The 17,305-nt window shown below is 39.4% G+C and overlaps 1 protein-coding gene and 9 non-coding genes across 10 annotated transcripts in view; all 10 read left to right on the top strand.

Annotated features, from left to right (window-relative positions):
• LOC115186748 (zinc finger protein 180-like) overlaps positions 1–17,305 on the top strand; it is a gene marked incomplete at both ends in the record, with an annotated part of 83,271 nt that overhangs the window by 39,038 nt on the left and 26,928 nt on the right. The window lies entirely within an intron of this gene.
• Positions 24–96, top strand: trnai-aau (transfer RNA isoleucine (anticodon AAU)). Its single transcript has one exon. It is a non-coding gene; the product is annotated as a tRNA-Ile (tRNA).
• Positions 238–310, top strand: trnav-aac (transfer RNA valine (anticodon AAC)). The gene has a single exon. It is a non-coding gene; the product is annotated as a tRNA-Val (tRNA).
• On the top strand, positions 1,929–2,001 carry trnav-uac (transfer RNA valine (anticodon UAC)). Its single transcript has one exon. It is a non-coding gene; the product is annotated as a tRNA-Val (tRNA).
• Positions 3,191–3,263, top strand: trnav-cac (transfer RNA valine (anticodon CAC)). Its single transcript has one exon. It is a non-coding gene; the product is annotated as a tRNA-Val (tRNA).
• Positions 5,520–5,592, top strand: trnav-aac (transfer RNA valine (anticodon AAC)). Its single transcript has one exon. It is a non-coding gene; the product is annotated as a tRNA-Val (tRNA).
• trnav-uac (transfer RNA valine (anticodon UAC)) lies at positions 5,703–5,775 on the top strand. Its single transcript has one exon. It is a non-coding gene; the product is annotated as a tRNA-Val (tRNA).
• Positions 11,893–11,965, top strand: trnav-aac (transfer RNA valine (anticodon AAC)). Its single transcript has one exon. It is a non-coding gene; the product is annotated as a tRNA-Val (tRNA).
• On the top strand, positions 12,528–12,600 carry trnai-aau (transfer RNA isoleucine (anticodon AAU)). Its single transcript has one exon. It is a non-coding gene; the product is annotated as a tRNA-Ile (tRNA).
• On the top strand, positions 13,366–13,438 carry trnav-uac (transfer RNA valine (anticodon UAC)). The gene has a single exon. It is a non-coding gene; the product is annotated as a tRNA-Val (tRNA).

Raw genomic sequence — 17,305 nt, 5'->3', positions numbered from 1 at the left:
CCTTGCAGAAAAATCAAGCAGCAGTTTCTGTAGTGTAGTGGTTATCACGTTCGCTTAATAAGCGAAAGGTCCTCGGTTCGAAACCGGGTGGAAACAGTGCTCTTTGACACGTCCAGTAAGGTACTGTACTTTAACAGAGAAAAGTTATTTTCATAAATTCTGTATTTTGGAAGTTCGAATACGCGCCATGAATATCAGTAAAATTCGGTTTACTCCTTGTACCTAAATGTAGCAGCAGTTTCTGTAGTGTAGTGGTTATCACGTTCGCTTAACACGCGAAAGGTCCTTGGTTCGAAACTGGGCGGAAACAGTGCTCTTTGACACGTGCAGTAGGCACTATACCTTTAACAGAGAATAGTTATTTTCATAAATTCTGTATTTTGGAAGTTCGAATACGCGTCATGAATATCTGTAAAATTCGGTTTACTCCTTGTAGCTAAATGTAGCAGCAGATTCTGTAGTGTAGTGGTTATCATGTTTGCTTCACACGCGAAAGGTCCCTGGTTCGAAACCGGGCGGAAACAACGCTCATTGACACATTCAAGAAGTACTATAACGTTAACAGAGAATTTCATTAATGACTTATTTTGGAAATTCGAATACGTGCCATGAATATCTGTAAAATTCGGTTTACTCCTTGTAGCAAAATGTAGCAGCAGTTTCTGTAGTGTAGTGGTAATCACTTTCGCTTAACACGCGAAAGGTCCTCGGTTCGAAACCGGACGGAAACAGTGCTCTTTGACACGTGCAGTAGGCACTATACGTTTAACAGAGAATAGTTATTTTCATAAATACCTAATTTTGGAAATTTGAACGCGTGCCATGAATATCTGTAAAATTCGGTTTACTCCTTGTAGCAAAATGTAACAGCAGTTTCTGTAGTGTAGAAATTATCACGTTTGCTTAACACGCGAAAGGTCCTCGGTTCGAAACTGGGTGGAAACAGTGCTCTTTAACACGTGCAGTAGGTACTATACTTTTAACCGAGAATAGTTATTTTCATAAATACCTAATTTTGGAAATTTGAACACGTGCCATGAATATCAGTAAAATTCGGTTTACTCCTTGCAGGTAAGTGCTGCAGCAGTTTCTGTAGTGTAGCGGTTATCAAGTTCGCTTCACACGCGAAAGGTCCCTGGTTCGAAAACGGGCGGAAAAAACGCTCATTGACACATTCAAGAAGTACTGTAGCTGTAACAGATAATTTCATTAATGCCTTATATTGGAAATTTGAATACCTGCCATGAATATCTGTAAAATTCGGTTTACTCCTTGCAGAAAAATCAAGCAGCAGTTTCTGTAGTGTAGTGGTTATCACGTTTGCTTCACACGCGAAAGGTCCCTAGTTCGAAACAAGGCGGAAACAAAGCTCTTTGACACTTGCAGTAGGCACTATACGTTTAACAGAGAATAGTTATTTTCATAAATACCTAATTTTGGAAATTTGAACGCCTGCCATGAATATCTTTAAAATTCGGTTTACTCCTTGTAGCTAATTGTAGCAGCAGTTTCTGTAGTCTAGTGGTTATCACGTTCGCTTTACATGCGAAATGTCCTCGGTTCGAAACTGGGTGGAAACAGTGCTCTTTAACACGTGCAGTCGGTACTATACTTTTAACCGAGAATAGTTATTTTCATAAATACCTAATTTTGGAAATTTCAACACGTGCCATGAATATCAGTAAAATTCGGTTTACTCCTTGCAGATAAGTGTTGCAGCAGTTTCTGTAGTGTAGTGGTTATCACGTTAGCTTCACACGCGAAAGGTCCCTGGTTCGAAACCGGGTGGAAACAATGCTCATTGACACATTGAAGAAGTACTATTGCGGTAACAGAGAATTTCATTACTGCTGTATTTTGGAAATTCGAATTCGTGCCATGAATATCTGTAAAATTCGGTTTACTCCTTGCAGAAAAATCAAGCAGCAGTTTCTGTAGTGTAGTGGTTATCACGTTCGCTTTACATGCGAAAGGTCCTTGGTTCGAAACCGGGTGGAAGCAGTGCTATTTGACACGTGCAGTAGGTACTGTACTTTTAACAGAGAATAGTTATTTTCATAAATGCCTAATTTTGGAAATTTGAACGCGTGCCATGAATATCAGTAAAATTCGGTTTACTCCTTGCAGATAATTGTAGCAGCAGTTTCTGTAGTGTAGTGGTTATCACGTTTGCTTCACACGTGAAAAGTCCCTGTTTCGAAACCCGGCGGAAACAACGCTAATTGACACATTCAAGAAGTATCATAGTGATAACAGAGAAATTCATTAATGACATATTTTGGAAATTCGAATACGTGCCATGAATATCGGTAAAATTCGGTTTACTCCTTGCAGCTAATTGTAGCAGCAGTTTCTGTAGTCTAGTGGTTATCACGTTTGCTTAACACGCAAAGGTCCTCGGTTCGAAACCGGGTGGAAACAGTTCTCTTTGACATGTGCAGTAGGTACTGTACTTTCAACAGAGAAAAGTTATTTTCATATATTCTGTATTTTGGAAATTCGAATACGTGCCATGAATATCTGTAAAATTCGGTTTACTCATTGCAGATAATTGTAGCAGCAGTTTCTGTAGTGTAGTGGTTATCATGTTTGCTTCACACGCGAAAGGTCTCTGGTTCGAAACTGTGCGGAAACAACGCTCATAGACACATTCAAGAAGTACTATAACGGTAACAGAGAATTTCATTAATGCCTTATTTTGGAAATTCGAATACGTGCCATGAATATCTGTAAAATTCGGTTTACTCCTTGTAGCAAAATGTAACAGCAGTTTCTGTAGTGTAGAAATTATCATGTTTGCTTCACACGCGAAAGGTCCTTGGTTCGAAACCAGGCGGAAACAACGCTCATTGACAAATTCAAGAAGTACCGTAGTGGTAACAGATAATTTCATTAGTGCCTTATTTTGGAAATTCGAATACCTGCCATGAATATCTTTAAAATTCGGTTTACTCCTTGCAGCTAATTGTAGCAGCAGTTTCTGTAGTCTAGTGGTTATCACGCTCGCTTTACATGCGAAATGTCCTCGGTTCGAAACTGGGTGGAAACAGTGCTCTTTAACACGTGCAGTAGGTGCTATACTTTTAACCGAGAATAGTTATTTTCATAAATACCTAATTTTGGAAATTTGAACACGTGCCATGAATATCAGTAAAATTCGGTTTACTCCTTGCAGGTAAGTGTTGCAGCAGTTTCTGTAGTGTAGTGGTTATCACGTTCGCTTCACACGCGAAAGGTCCCTGGTTCGAAACCGGGCGAAAACAATGCTCATTGACACATTCAAGAAGTACTGTAGCGGTAACAGATAATTTCATTAATGCCTTATATTGGAAATTTGAATACGTGCCATGAATATCTGTAAAATTCGGTTTACTCCTTGCAGAAAAATCAAGCAGCAGTTTCTGTAGTGTAGTGGTTATCAAGTTCGCTTCACACGCAAAAGGTCCCTGGTTCGAAACCAGGCGGAAACAACGCTCTTTGACACGTGCAGTAGGCACTATACTTTTAACAGAGAATAGTTATTTTCATAAATTCTGTATTTTGGAAATTCGAATACGTGCCATGTATATCAGTAAAATTCGGTTTACTCCTTGCAAGATAATTGTAGCAGCAGTTACTGTAATGTAGTGGTTATCACATTTGCTTCACACGCGAAAGGTCCCTGGTTCGAAACCGGGCGGAAACAACGCTCATTGACACATTCAAGAAGTACTATAGCGGTAACAGAGAATTTCATTGATGCCTTATTTTGGAAATTCGAATACGTGCCATGAATATCTGTAAAATTCGGTTTACTCCTTGCTGAAAAATCAAGCAGCAGTTTCTGTAGTGTAGTGGTTATCACGTTTGCTTAACACGCGAAAGGTCCTCGGTTCGAAACCTGGGTGGAAACAGTGCTCTTTGTTACTTGCAGTAGGTACTGTACTTTTAACAGAGAATAGTTATTTTCATAAATTCTGTATTTTGGAAATTCGAATACGTGCCATGAATATCGGTAAAATTCGGTTTACTCCTTGCAGCTAATTGTACCAGCAGTTTCTGTACTGTAGTGGTTATCACATTCGCTTTACACGCGAAAGGTCCTTGATTTGAAACCGGGCAGAAACAGTGCTCTTTGACACATGCAGTAGGTACTGTACTTTAAACAGAGAATAATTATTTTCATAAATGCCTTATTTTGGAAATTCGAATACGTGCCATGAATATCTGTAAAATTCGGTTTACTTCTTGCAGAAAAATCAAGCAGCAGTTACTGTAGTCTAGTGGTTATCACGTTCGCTTTACACGCGAAATGTCCTCGGTTCGAAAAACGGGTGGAAACAGTGCTCTTTAACACGTGCAGTAGGTACTATACTTTTAACAGAGAATAATTATTTTCATAAATACCTAATTTTGGAAATTTGAACACATGCCATGAATATCAGTAAAATTCGGTTTACTCCTTGCAGATAATTGTAGTAGCAGTTTCTATAGTGTAGTGGTTATCACGTTTGCTTAACACGCAAAAGGTCCTCGGATCGAAACCGGGCGGAAACAGTGCTCTTTGACACGTGCAGTAGGTACTTTACTTATAACAGAGAATAGTTATTTTCATAAATACCTAATTTTGGAAATTTGAACACGTGCCATGAATATCAGTAAAATTCGGTTTACTCCTTGCAGATAATTGTAGCAGCAGTGTCTGTAGTGTAGTGGTTATCACGTTTGCTTCACACGCGTAAGGTCCTTGGTTCGAAACCGGGCGTAAACAACGCTCGTTGACACATTCAAGAAGTACTATAGCGGTAACAGATAATTTCATTAATGCCTTATATTGGAAATTTGAATACGTGCCATGAATATCTGTAAAATTCGGTTTACTCCTTGCAGAAAAATCAAGCAGCAGTTTCTGTAGTGTAGTGGTTATCAAGTTTGCTTCACACGCGAAAGGTCCCTGGTTCGAAACCAGGCGGAAACAACGCTCTTTGACACGTGCAGTAGGCACTATACTTTTAACAGAGAATAGTTATTTTCATTAATTCTGTATTTTGGAAATTCGAATACGTGCCATGATTATCTGTAAAATTCGGTTTACTCCTTGTAGCAAACTGTAGCAGCAGTTTCTGTACTGTAGTGGTTATCACATTCGCTTTACACGCGAAAGGTCCTTGTTTTGAAACCGGGCAGAAACAGTGCTCTTTGACACATGCATTAGGTACTGTACTTTAAACAGAGAATAATTATTTTCATAAATGCCTTCTTTTGGAAATTCGAATACGTGCCATGTATATCTGTAAAATTCGCTTTACTCCTTGTAGCTAAATGTAGCAGCAGTTTCTGTAGTGTAGTTGTTATCACGTTTGCTTCACATCTGAAAAGTCCTTGGTTCGAAACCGGTCGGAAACAACGCTCATTGACACATTCAAGAAGTATCATAGTGGTAACAGAGAAATCCGTTAATGCCTTATTTTGGAAATTTGAATACGTGCCATGAATATCGGTAAAATTCGGTTTACTCCTTGCAGCTAATTATAGAAGCAGTTTCTGTAGTGTAGTGGTTATCATGTTTGCTTAACACGCAAAAGGTCCTCGGATCGAAACCGGGCGGAAACAGTGCTCTTTGACACGTGCAGTAGGTACTTTACTTATAACAGAGAATAGTTATTTTCATAAATACCTAATTTTGGAAATTTGAACACGTGCCATGAATAATTGTAGCAGCAGTTTCTGTAGTGTAGTGGTTATCACGTTCGCTTTACACGTGAAAGGTCCTCGGTTCGAAACCAGGTGGAAACAGTGCTCTTTGACACGTGCAGTAGGTACTGTACTTTAAACAGAGAATAATTATTTTCATAAATGCCTTATTTTGGAAATTCGAATACGTGCCATGAATATCTGTAAAATTCGGTTTACTCCTTGCAGATAATCGTAGCAGCAGTTTCTGTAGTGTAGTGGTTATCACGTTTGCTTCATACGTCCCTTTTTGGAGTTTCAGAAGTGGAAGAGAAGCAGGTGTCTGAGTGCTTGAGAGAGAATATCGTTGTTTTTGGAGGTCTATTTGCTTTATAAGTTTGAAAGTTTGTGAGTGACTGTAGTGAAGTTTCTGTGAAACTTTTTTGCTATTGTCCCCCATCAGCGTGAGCTGTTTGGGGGATATTGCTTAAAATAACCGGACAGACAACATGGCTTCGACATCAAGAATACAAACGACGACAAGAAAGGACAACAGTGAAATCAGAATGTTAAACGAAGAACTGAAAAAAAGAACATATGAGAAGGAACTGACGGTGAACGTGGAAATAAGTGGAGAAGGGAAAATAACAACGATGGAATTGCTGAGAGGAATAAAGGAAGTTTGCGGAGCAATACTGGGATGTCGAATGAAAGACGGAAATAAGTATGAAATAACAATGTCTCATGTAAATGGAAAAGAAAGACTAATAGACGGGCTAAAGATAAAGAACTGTCAAATCATGGCTAAAGAATTAGGGAACGATGAGCTGGTGGTGTCCTTTTTGAACTTGCCCGCATACATTACGGATGAGGAGATAGAAGAGAAACTAAAAGGCTGGAATGTGAAGGCGACCACGCCAATCAAGAGGAGGATGTGGCCAGGAACGGACATTGTAGATGGGACGAGATTTTGCAAGGTAAAGTTTACAGACAATGTGCAATCCTTGCCATATTCTACTAAATTTAACACTGTCGAGGGATTTGAATATTTTCGTGTAATCCACGACAATCAAGTGAAGGTATGTAGATTATGTATTCAGCCGGGGCACATACTAAAGGAATGTCCGGAATTCACATGCCACAAATGTAGTGAACAAGGGCATTATGCCAGAGAATGTCGGAACATAGGAAATGTGTGCAAAATGTGTGACAGACCCAAAGTTAGATGTAGCTGTAATAGGGGAGAAGATCACTTACTTTTGCAAACAATGGACCTCACGTCTGAGGAAGGGGAGGGGAGTGTGCCGATGGAGAGAGAGGATGAGAGTGACATGGAGAGTGTGACTCCAGAGACAATGGCAGATAAGCTTGAAGAGCCTGTAATGTCTTATGGCAAAGCACGAGACAGGGTTTTAGTCTCTGCTGCTGACAAGGTGGAACAGCAGCACATGATGGGTGAAATACATACACAGGTGGAGATGGTGCAAGGTGCTTCTCAGGTGCCTGAGCCAGCTTTAAGCCTGTGTGAGAATTACACCAAAGAGTGGGTTGGGTCCACTGAAGTCACGGGCACTGTTAAAGCGCACTTTTCAAAAGGCTTCACAGCCGCTCCCCCCAAAAATCCAAATAAAGAGACGGATGATGAAATAGATGGTGAAGATCTTCAGTTGTTTGTAAAAAATAAGAGGTCATTGTCGAAAACCAGGGAGATGATGGGATTTGGAAAAAAGAAAAAGTAGGATTTGAAAGGACTTGTTTGACTCTGATTATACTTCTGCAAACATTAATAATGATTACAGTCGCATCCCTAAACGGTAACAGTTTGAGAAACATGAGAAAATTTGAGCAGGTATTAGTGTCTGTTAAGGCAGACATGTTGTGTTTTCAAGAGACCAATTGGACAGAATCCAAAATGCAGGAGATTAAGAGTAAATGGTCTGATTTAATTTTTTGTAGTCATGGAGGAGATAAAACATGTGGTGTGGCTATTTTGATAAAAAATGATGTGGTGCAGAATGTAAAACAAATATATGCTGACAATGATGGTAGACTTATTGTAATTGAATTTGAAGTTCAAAATGTAGTTTTTCGTTTAATTAATGTTTATGCTTCAAATATTGAATCTGAAAGGAGAGAAATGTTTCACAAATTAAAAACACTGTGCTCAGAAAACTGTATACTGATAGGAGATTTTAATGTGAGGTGTAGTAGAATGGATGCCTCTAGTTGTGCTAAATTCAGACATGACTCTTCTAGAAATGCATTATGGAAACTTATGAATGAGGAGAATCTAGTAGATATATGGAGGGCTGAAAATCCAAACAGAAGAGTATTCTCTAGAAGGCAGGTGGTTCTAAAGGATTTAAAACAAAGCAGAATTAATTTATGTCTAGCAAAACAAGAATTGGTGCAGAATGTTAAGAAGGTGTCATATACCTTTACAGCATATAGTGATCATGCAGTAATGTCATTTGAAATGGGTTTTGGTGTGGAGAGGAGAGGGGGAGGTGTATGGTGTTTAAATGCCAGTCTGTTAAAGGAGGAAGGATATAGAAATGAAATTGTTGAATGTATTAATGATGAAATGTCTAATGTACTGTTAAAAGAGAATGTGTGTTTATGGTGGGAGGAAGTGAAAGTAAAAGTAAAAAATAGGAGTATTAGGTACGCAAAAAATCATAACCGGTTAGATAAGCAGAAAGAAATAATGCTTAGGAATAGGATGTTGCATGAACTTGAAAAGGCTGATACGGATCCAGACTATGATGTTGTGAATTATTTGAAAATCCATGCAGAGCTGGGTAGTTATGAAAAAAAGAAATGTTTGGGTGCTATTGTTAGGAGCAGGGCACAGTACGCTTTGGAGGGAGAGAAATGTACATCCTTTTTTTGGGTCTGGAAAAAAGAAAACAAACTAAGAGTTACATTGTAGAGTTGGAAGATGAAAGAGGTGTAAAGGTAAACGATTTTGTTGGGATCTTAGAGACAGTTGAAAACTTTTACAGAAATCTTTACAAAAAGAATGATGTAGATAAAGTGGGGTTTTGGGGTTTTAGGCTGGGTTTCTGTACAGCACTTTGAGATTTCAGCTGATGTACGAAGGGCTATATAAATAAATTTGATTTGATTTGATAAAGTGTGTGTTGTAAAAGTGTTGGATACAATTAGTGCCAAAGTATCGCAGGCAGAGAGAATGATGTGTGATGAAGAGATTTCGATTATGGAAATCAAGGAAGCAATTGTTAGCACGCAAGGTAATAAAAGTCCGGGTTTGGACGGTTTAACAAATGAGTTCTATAAAGTCTTTGTAGATATTTTGGCACCCATTTTAGTGAGGGTGTTTCATTATATGGAAGAGAATAAGGAAATCCCTGAGTGTCAACTGGAATGTTAACGATCTTATTCAAAAATAGGGGCAGTAGATTAAAGTTAGAAAATTATAGGCCTATTAGCCTTCTAAATTCGGACTATAAGATACTGACTAAAGTGTTAGCGAATAGGATGAAAAAGGTGATTGGGAGTATTATTGAATCAACACAAGCCTACGGCATACCTGGAAGAGATATTGCAGATGTCATTTGTACAATTAGGGATGTTGTTAATCAAATGAAAAATGAAGGTGGTATAGTTTTAAGTTTGGATTTTAACAAAGCTTTTGATAGAGTGGAGCACAGCTTTTTATTACAAACTATGGAGAGGTTTGGGTTTGGGCCAAAGTTTGTATCTTGGATCAACCTGTTGTATAGTGGGGCTAAAAGTTGTGTGAAATGTAACGGAGTGTTAACAGATACTTTCCCTGTGGAGAGGTCAGTAAGGCAGGGCTGTCCTTTGTCAGCTCTGCTGTACAGTGTTTCTACAGAACCGTTAGCTACATTGATAAATAGTAATAAAGAAGTAAGGGGTGTTGGAATCCCAGGTGGTGGTGTCAGTGTTGTACATCAGTACGCTGATGACACTACTTGTACTGTGAAGGACATAGAAAGTATTGGAAGCATTATGGAAATCATAGATATATATGGCAAGGCATCGGGTGCTAAAGTTAATACAGAGAAGACTGAAATAATGTTTGTTGGGGATATCAATGTAAAAGGGTGTGAGATTCCATTCAAGAGCGCAAAGGATTTTATTAAAGTGCTGGGAGTAAACATTGGTGTAAAGGAGAAAGAGGCAAAAGATATAACTTGGACTGGGATCCTTAATAAAGTCAAGCTAACGTTGAATTTCTGGAAAAATAGAAAACTTAAGTTACAAGGGAAAGTAATTGTTGCAAATGCTTTGGTATTATCCAAATTTGTGTATGTTTTGGGAGTCCTGGACATGCCGGAGTGGGTCCTAAATGAATTGAATAATGTGGTGTCAAATTTTATATGGGATGGTAAAGGAGTGAGAATAGCTCAGAAAACATTGATTGCTGACTATGTGGATGGAGGTTTAAAACTTGTAGATTTAGATGTCAAAAGAAAAGCTATTAGGATAAAAACAGTAAAGAAATATTTGTATGACAGTGAAGATTATGGCTGGAAACACTTCTTTAAAGTCTACTTAGAGGAGAGTGGTGGTTGTGAGGATAATGGTTTATTGATGGGGCTTAAAAGGGCCATGTTTGAAAAGGTACCAGATTTTTATAAAGAGGTGCTAAATGCATGGGCAGAGTTGTTGCCTAATGTATATTATGAATGTGGACATATTGACCTGATTATGAATCAACCTATATTTCTGAATGAGAAAATCAAGAACAAAGAAAAAGTTTTGTATAATAAAGTATTTATGAGTGCAGGTCTACGGCAAATAAAAGATTATACATATGAGGTAATTCCAGGGTTTTTACCTGGGGAAGCTATTTTTGACATAATCAATGAATGGGATGAAGAGGTGGGAAGGGGAACAGTGAATAATATGTATAACAAGATAAAGAATAGTATACCAAGAGAATGGGTTGATTTAATAAATAGTGAAGTTGAAAGAGAAGATTTATTTGTATTTCCTAATTTGTTCATTGGTAGCAGTAAGAAGAAAGTACATTTATCTAGTATACCAGTGAAAAGATTGTATAGAATAATGGTAGGAAAAGTGTGTAGAAGGCCGGCTGCTGAGAAATTTTGGAAAGTAGTTTTTCCGGAATTAGATGAAAAAAAGATATGGGAAAATTTAAATGTAAAATATAATAGTAAGGAGTGTGAAAATAATGATTTCAAATTAAGACATAATAGAATATTTACAAAGGTGGTGTTAAAGCAAATTAATGGTGAGATAGAAAGGGAATGCGATGTATGTGGATGTTTCCCAGAAACTCTAATGCATTTGTTTATAGAATGTGAGGATTTAAAATATTTTTTTTGTAAAGTTAAGGAAATGTTATGTAGAAACTGGGGGGGAGATTTCGTGAAAAAGTATGCGTGGGAGGAACTTTTGTTATTTGGAGTGTCTGGTAAATGTGAGGGTGTTAATGTGTGTTTGTTGAATATGGTTTTGAGTTTTGTGAGGTATGCTATTTTTTGTAGGAGGAATTATGTTTCTTTTGACAGAAAGAGGGTTCAGGTGTGGAGTATCTTTATAGCACTGTTCAGTAAACACATAGATATGTTGTTTAATTATGGGATGGAACATTTTGATGAATCTTTTGTTGAAGGGAGTGGGTTAATTTCACGAGAGGAGAGTGGAGGTATCACTTATAATTTTTGAAAGCACTGTTTTGATATTTACTTTGGGTCCCTTGAATTTGATAGGGGGTGAATTGTTCACCAGCTTCTGTTAGTCTAGTGTCTTCTGTATTGTTCTCTGTGGATTGTACTGTAAATATTGTAAACAAACATTTTTGATAATAAAAAAAAAAAAAAAAATCACGTTTGCTTCCCACGTGGAAAGTCCCTGGTTCGAAACCGGGCGGAAACAACGCTCATTGACACATTCAAGAAGTACTATAGCGGTAACAGAGAATTTAATTAGTGCCTTATTTTGGAAATTCGAATACCTGCCATGAATATCTTTAAAATTCGGTTTACTCCTTGCAGCTAATTGTACCAGCAGTTTCTGTACTGTAGTGGTTATCACATTCGCTTTACACGCGAAAGGTCCTCGGATTGAAACCGGGCAGAAACAGTGCTCTTTGACACATGGAGTAGGTACTGTACTTTAAACAGAGAATAATTATTTTCATAAATGCCTTATTTTGGAAATTCGAATACGTGCCATGAATATCTGTAAAATTCGGTTTACTCCTTGTAGCAAACTATAGCAGCAGTTTCTGTAGTGTAGTGGTTATCACGTTCGCTTAACACGCGAAAGGTCCTCGGTTCGAAACCGGGCGGAAACAGTGCTCTTTGACATGTGCAGTAGGCACTTTACTTTTAACAGAGAATAGTTATTTTCATAAATACCTTATTTTGGAAATTCGAACGCGTGCCATGAATATCTTTAAAATTCGGTTTACTCCTTGCAGCTAATTGTACCAGCAGTTTCTGTACTGTAGTGGTTATCACATTAGCTTTACACGCGAAAGGTCCTCGGTTTGAAACCGGGCAGAAACAGTGCTCTTTGACACATGCAGTAGGTACTGTACTTTTAACAGAGAATAGTTATTTTCATAAATTCTGTATTTTGGAAATTCGAATACGTGCCATGAATATCTGTAAAATTCGGTTTACTCCTTGTAGCAAAATGTAGCAGCAGTTTCTGTAGTGTAGTGGGTATCAGGTTTGCTTCACACGCGAAAGGTCCCTGTTTTGAAACCGGTCGGAAACAACGCTCATTGACACATTCAAGAAGTACTATAGTGGTAACAGAGAATTTCATTAATGCCTTATTTTGGAAATTCGAATACGTGCCATGAATATCAGTAAAATTCGGTTTACTCCTTGTAGCTAAATGTAGCAGCAGTTTCTGTAGTGTAGTGGTTATCAAGTTCGCTTAATACGCAAAAGGTCCTCGGATCGAAACCGGGCGGAAACAGTGCTCTTTAAGACGTGCAGTAGGTACTTTACTTTAAACAGAGAATAGTTATTTTCATAAATACCTAATTTTGGAAATTTGAACACGTGCCATGAATATCAGTAAAATTCGGTTTACTCCTTGCAGCTAATTGTAGTACTAGTTTCTGTGGTGTAGTGGTTATCATGTTCGCTTAACATGCGAAAAGTCCTCGGTTCGAAACCGGGTGGAAACAGTGCTCTTTGACACGTGCAGTAGGCACTATACTTTTAACAGAGAATAGTTTTTTTCATAAATTCTGTATTTTGGAAATTCAAATACGTGCCATGAATATCAGTAAAATTCGGTTTACTCCTTGTAGATAAATGTAGCAGCAGTTTCTGTAGTGTAGTGGTTTTCATGTTTGCTTCACACGCGAAAGATCCTCGGATCGAAACAACGCTCATTGACACATTCAAGAAGTACCATAGTGGTAACAGAGAATTTCATTAATGCCTTATTTTGGAAATTCGAATACGTGCCATGAATATCTGTAAAATTCGGTTTACTCCTTGCAGCTAATTGTAGCAGCAGTTTCTGTAGTGTAGTGGTTATCACGTTCTCTTTACACGCGAAAGGTCCTCGGTTTGAAACCGGGCGAAAACAGTGCTCTTTGACACGTGCAGTAGGTACTGTACTTTTAACAGAGAATAGTTATTTTCATAAATGCCTTATTTTGGAAATTCGAATACGTGCCATGAATATCGGTAAAATTCGGTTTACCACTTGCAGAAAGATCGAGCAGTGGTTTCTGTATTGTAGTGGTTATCACGTTCGCTTTACACGCGAAAGGTCCTCGGTTCGAAACCGGGCGGAAACAGTGCTCTTTGACACGTGTTGATGATCAGTTACTTGAGAAGGAGACCAAGTCAGGACGCTGGACCGGGTGGATTCAATTATAGTAAGGCATTTTATTATGAGACAAAGATATTTGGCAAAGCGTGCACGGACTCTTTCGTTTAGCTCATAGGTAACTAGCGGAAGAGAGCGCCGAAACATGGTGTGCATCCAATTTATACAATGAAATAACAGTGTGTTGACGTAGGTTGAGTCTAGTAGGTCCGCTCTCCTGACTGGTCGATGAGTGGAGGGACGGTCCATTCTCCAGGTGGTGTCGACTTCCCATTGGCCCTGGGCAGTGTCCTTTGTCCTCGGAGTCCAACACCCCTAAGTGTGTTTTTCTGCTAATTCGTGTCTGGTTGGTTACGATATTCATGGAATGTTGTTTTTTACACCAGTGGTCAGTTCGTGTGGCTAGGGCGCTTTCATGTCTTGACATTTTTGTGTGAGTGCTTAAGTCAGCCATCTGTCTCTGGGTGTGGTCGTGATTGGTATCAGTTGGTTGCTCAATATGTCTCTGGAATTTTGTTGTGTGCTGTTGTGAAGCATGTTGTGCAAATGCCCTCCTTATATATCATTAGGTAAAACGTTAGATTATCTTTATTACAAATCCCCCTCTTCACGTCTGCAAGACGTGACAAAGAAAAAGGGGAACAGGCTTGCTCGGCGGTAGGTACTTGTCGTCTCATTGATCTGAACTTTCACTCGGTCCGTAGCTCACCATCTGCTCCGTTATCATCTCTCTAAAGTTCTGGTTATTAAACCTCTTGCACACGGGACCAAACAACAACCACACAACCCAAACACACTCATACAGGTTAAAGCAGCCCATAATACAGTTCTTGCAACACTTTTCCATTTCCCAAACATGAGCTGTGTTATCAAAAATGTACGTACAGCAATGAACCTAATCATTCTACCTACACCATCCTCTTTGCCCGTAACCTATCGAGAGTTAGTCTATTTTACCAGGTCATGAGGGAGGTGGCGGAAAATTGGTCAGAGAACCTCTTTACTGCATCCCCGGTTTAATTCATGAATCTCTGTTGATTATAAAAGATGTCATTAATTCAATCCACATTTCTATTTATTGTCAACTACCAAAATAATGTAGTGTTAATGCCTTCACATATTTGATTCATAGCTTTGTATTCATCTGGAACTTCCCTGAGGATGCCAATAGCATCCATCTAGACAAAGCTACTCCCATCCTGGTCAAAACTCCTCCTGTACCTACTTTAGCCTCCTATAACTGGTCTCTTATCACTAATTCAAACTGGTTGGACCTATAACCCCAGGGCGCAAGTTCCTAACCACCCTTTGTGGTAATTCTTGTCGTATCCGTCCTTTGCTGGTACTAGCCCACCCTTCATCAGTTATAGGTGCTATGAGGTTACACATTTTCTCCTGTGCTTTCAAACCTAAGTCAGTCACATTAACGATTACCTTTCCAGCCATTAAAATCATCCAAGTTCTCGGTGCCATTCTTGTATCTATAACACTGGTGCTCATCAGGAATCCAGGTGAACCGAGGTGGGTTGGCTGAGTACTTCAATCTGGCCAACCCCTACCCCTGTACAGTTGTCTGCTTCCCCAGGAAATTGGTTAATGTTTACCTTAAATTCTACATCTTGATCTTCTTTGATTCCTTATTCTGTATGTCACTCATCAGTGTATTATATATTTTATCTTTTACTTCTTCTCAATGACAACGGTAACCTGTGTTTAGTACCCGAAGGTGGTGGATCTGAATGTATCAGAAAGATTAGATTATGATGCAGCTCAGAGTCTCTACTCTTCCCAAAAACCGTCAACCCTCTCCTGTCCTTAGTCTCTCTGCTTGGTACCACCCCATACTCACACCTCTAGGAGCACACACAGTGATGAACGGTCGGGATAGGAAATCTTCGTTAAGGAGGTAACCCCCGGACCCTGTTGGTATCGGTTCTTCTCCTAACTCTGTGTGTGATCAGCAGTGCTCATATGTGTACATACCTCCTTGCAGTGGGTAACGTGGACCCAAGTGACTCTCTCAGCTTTTCTAATGGCAAAGGCAATGGTTTAACAGAACCTGGTATGGGCCTTCCCAACGGGACTGCTTCCAGTTTTTTCTCCTCAGGGACTGGATCCACACCCAGTCTCCTAGTTGGATTGAGTGAATCACCTTCTCCTGTAATTCACCTGTTGGACACAAAATCTTGGACATACGGGTTTGGTTAACAGTCTTCTCATGTGCTCTGCTAGTATATCTTTAACTTATATGTCTACCTGTTCTGGTCTCTCTAACTCTGGCATTCTATAGGCTCTACCTGATTAGCTAAACTGTCATCCATCATTTAAAGAGATATAATCCCTAGTGTTGATACTGGGATCTCTTGTCCTAATATTCTAGCTACCATAATCATGTCCACCAAGTAAGTTGGGAACGCTTCTGTTGATAATCAGTTGCTTGAGAAGGAGACCAAGTCAAGACGCTGGACCGGGTGGATTCAATTATAGTAAGGCAGCTTTATTAAGAGACAAAGATATTTGGCAAAACGTGCACGGACTCGTTCTTTTGGCTCTTATGGAACTAGCGGAAGCGAGCCCCGTAAACATATTGTGCATCTGATTTATACAACATGATTGTAATGACGTATGTTGAGTCTTGTAGATTCGTCCTCCTGACTGGTCGATGAGTGGAGTGACGATCTGGTCTCGGGTCGGTGTCGACTCCCCATTGGTCCATGAGTGTGTTCTTTGTTCCACTGACCCAGCCCTCTGGGATGGGTTTGTGTGTGTGTGTACGTGTGTATTTTGTGCTGAGTCCTTGTCTGTGTATCTCTGTAGTCACAAGATATTATTGTGAGACTGGACGTTGACCCTGTGATCAGGTCATTTCCAGTTTTATCAGTGCTGTGTAAGGTCTAATTCGGCCAATCTGTTTCTGGGTGTGCGTGTATAGCTAGTATCAGTTCAACACAGAATGTGTCTTTTGTATCAGCAGATAAGTGTTGCTCAATAGACCAGTTTATCAAATATATTTATTACAAATCCCCCTCTTCACGTCTCCTAAGAGATGTGACATATATATATGAATAGGAAAACAAGGGCAAAATTTGCAAGAGGCAAATTTTGTGAGTCCCCCTCTTCACGTCTCACAAGAATATGTAAGTAGGTTCTGCTTCCTCAACAGTAAACCAAGGATCATTGCCCATAGCTGGATTCAGTGTCCTCCGGGGTCACTTCCATCAAAGGCATCATTCCGGTTGCCCATCTGCTCCGTTATCAATCTCTCCAGAATCCTGGAAATAAGACCTCTCGCACACGGGACCAAACAACAACCACACAACACAAACACACTCATACCGGTGAAGGCAGCCCATAATACAGTTCCTACAACACTTTTCCATTTCCCAAACATGGGCTGTGTTATCAGGAATGTACGTACAGCAATGAACCTAATCATTCTACCTACACTATCCTCCTTTGCCAATAACATATCGAGAGTCAGTCTATTTTACCAGGTCATGAGGGGGGTGGCGGATAATTGGTCAGAGAACCTCTTTACTGCATCCCCGGTTTCATTCATGAATATATTTGATTCATAGCTTTGTATTCATCTGGAACTTCCCTGAGGATGCCAATAGCATCCATCTAGACAAAGCTACTCCCATCCTGGTCAAAACTCCTCCTGTACCTACTTTAGCCTCCTATAACTGGTCTCTTATCACTAATTTAAACTGGTTGGACCAATAACCCCAGGGCGCAAGTTCCTAACCACCCTTTGTGGTAATTTTTGTCGTATGCGTCCTTTGCTGGTACTAGCCCACCCTTCATCAGTTATAGGTGCTATGAGGTTACACAT

The sequence above is a fragment of the Salmo trutta genome, unplaced genomic scaffold, assembly GCF_901001165.1.
Source record: "Salmo trutta unplaced genomic scaffold, fSalTru1.1, whole genome shotgun sequence".
NCBI lineage: Eukaryota > Metazoa > Chordata > Actinopteri > Salmoniformes > Salmonidae > Salmo > Salmo trutta.
Note: the sequence above shows the minus strand (reverse complement) of the source record. Positions and strands in the feature narration are given on the sequence as shown.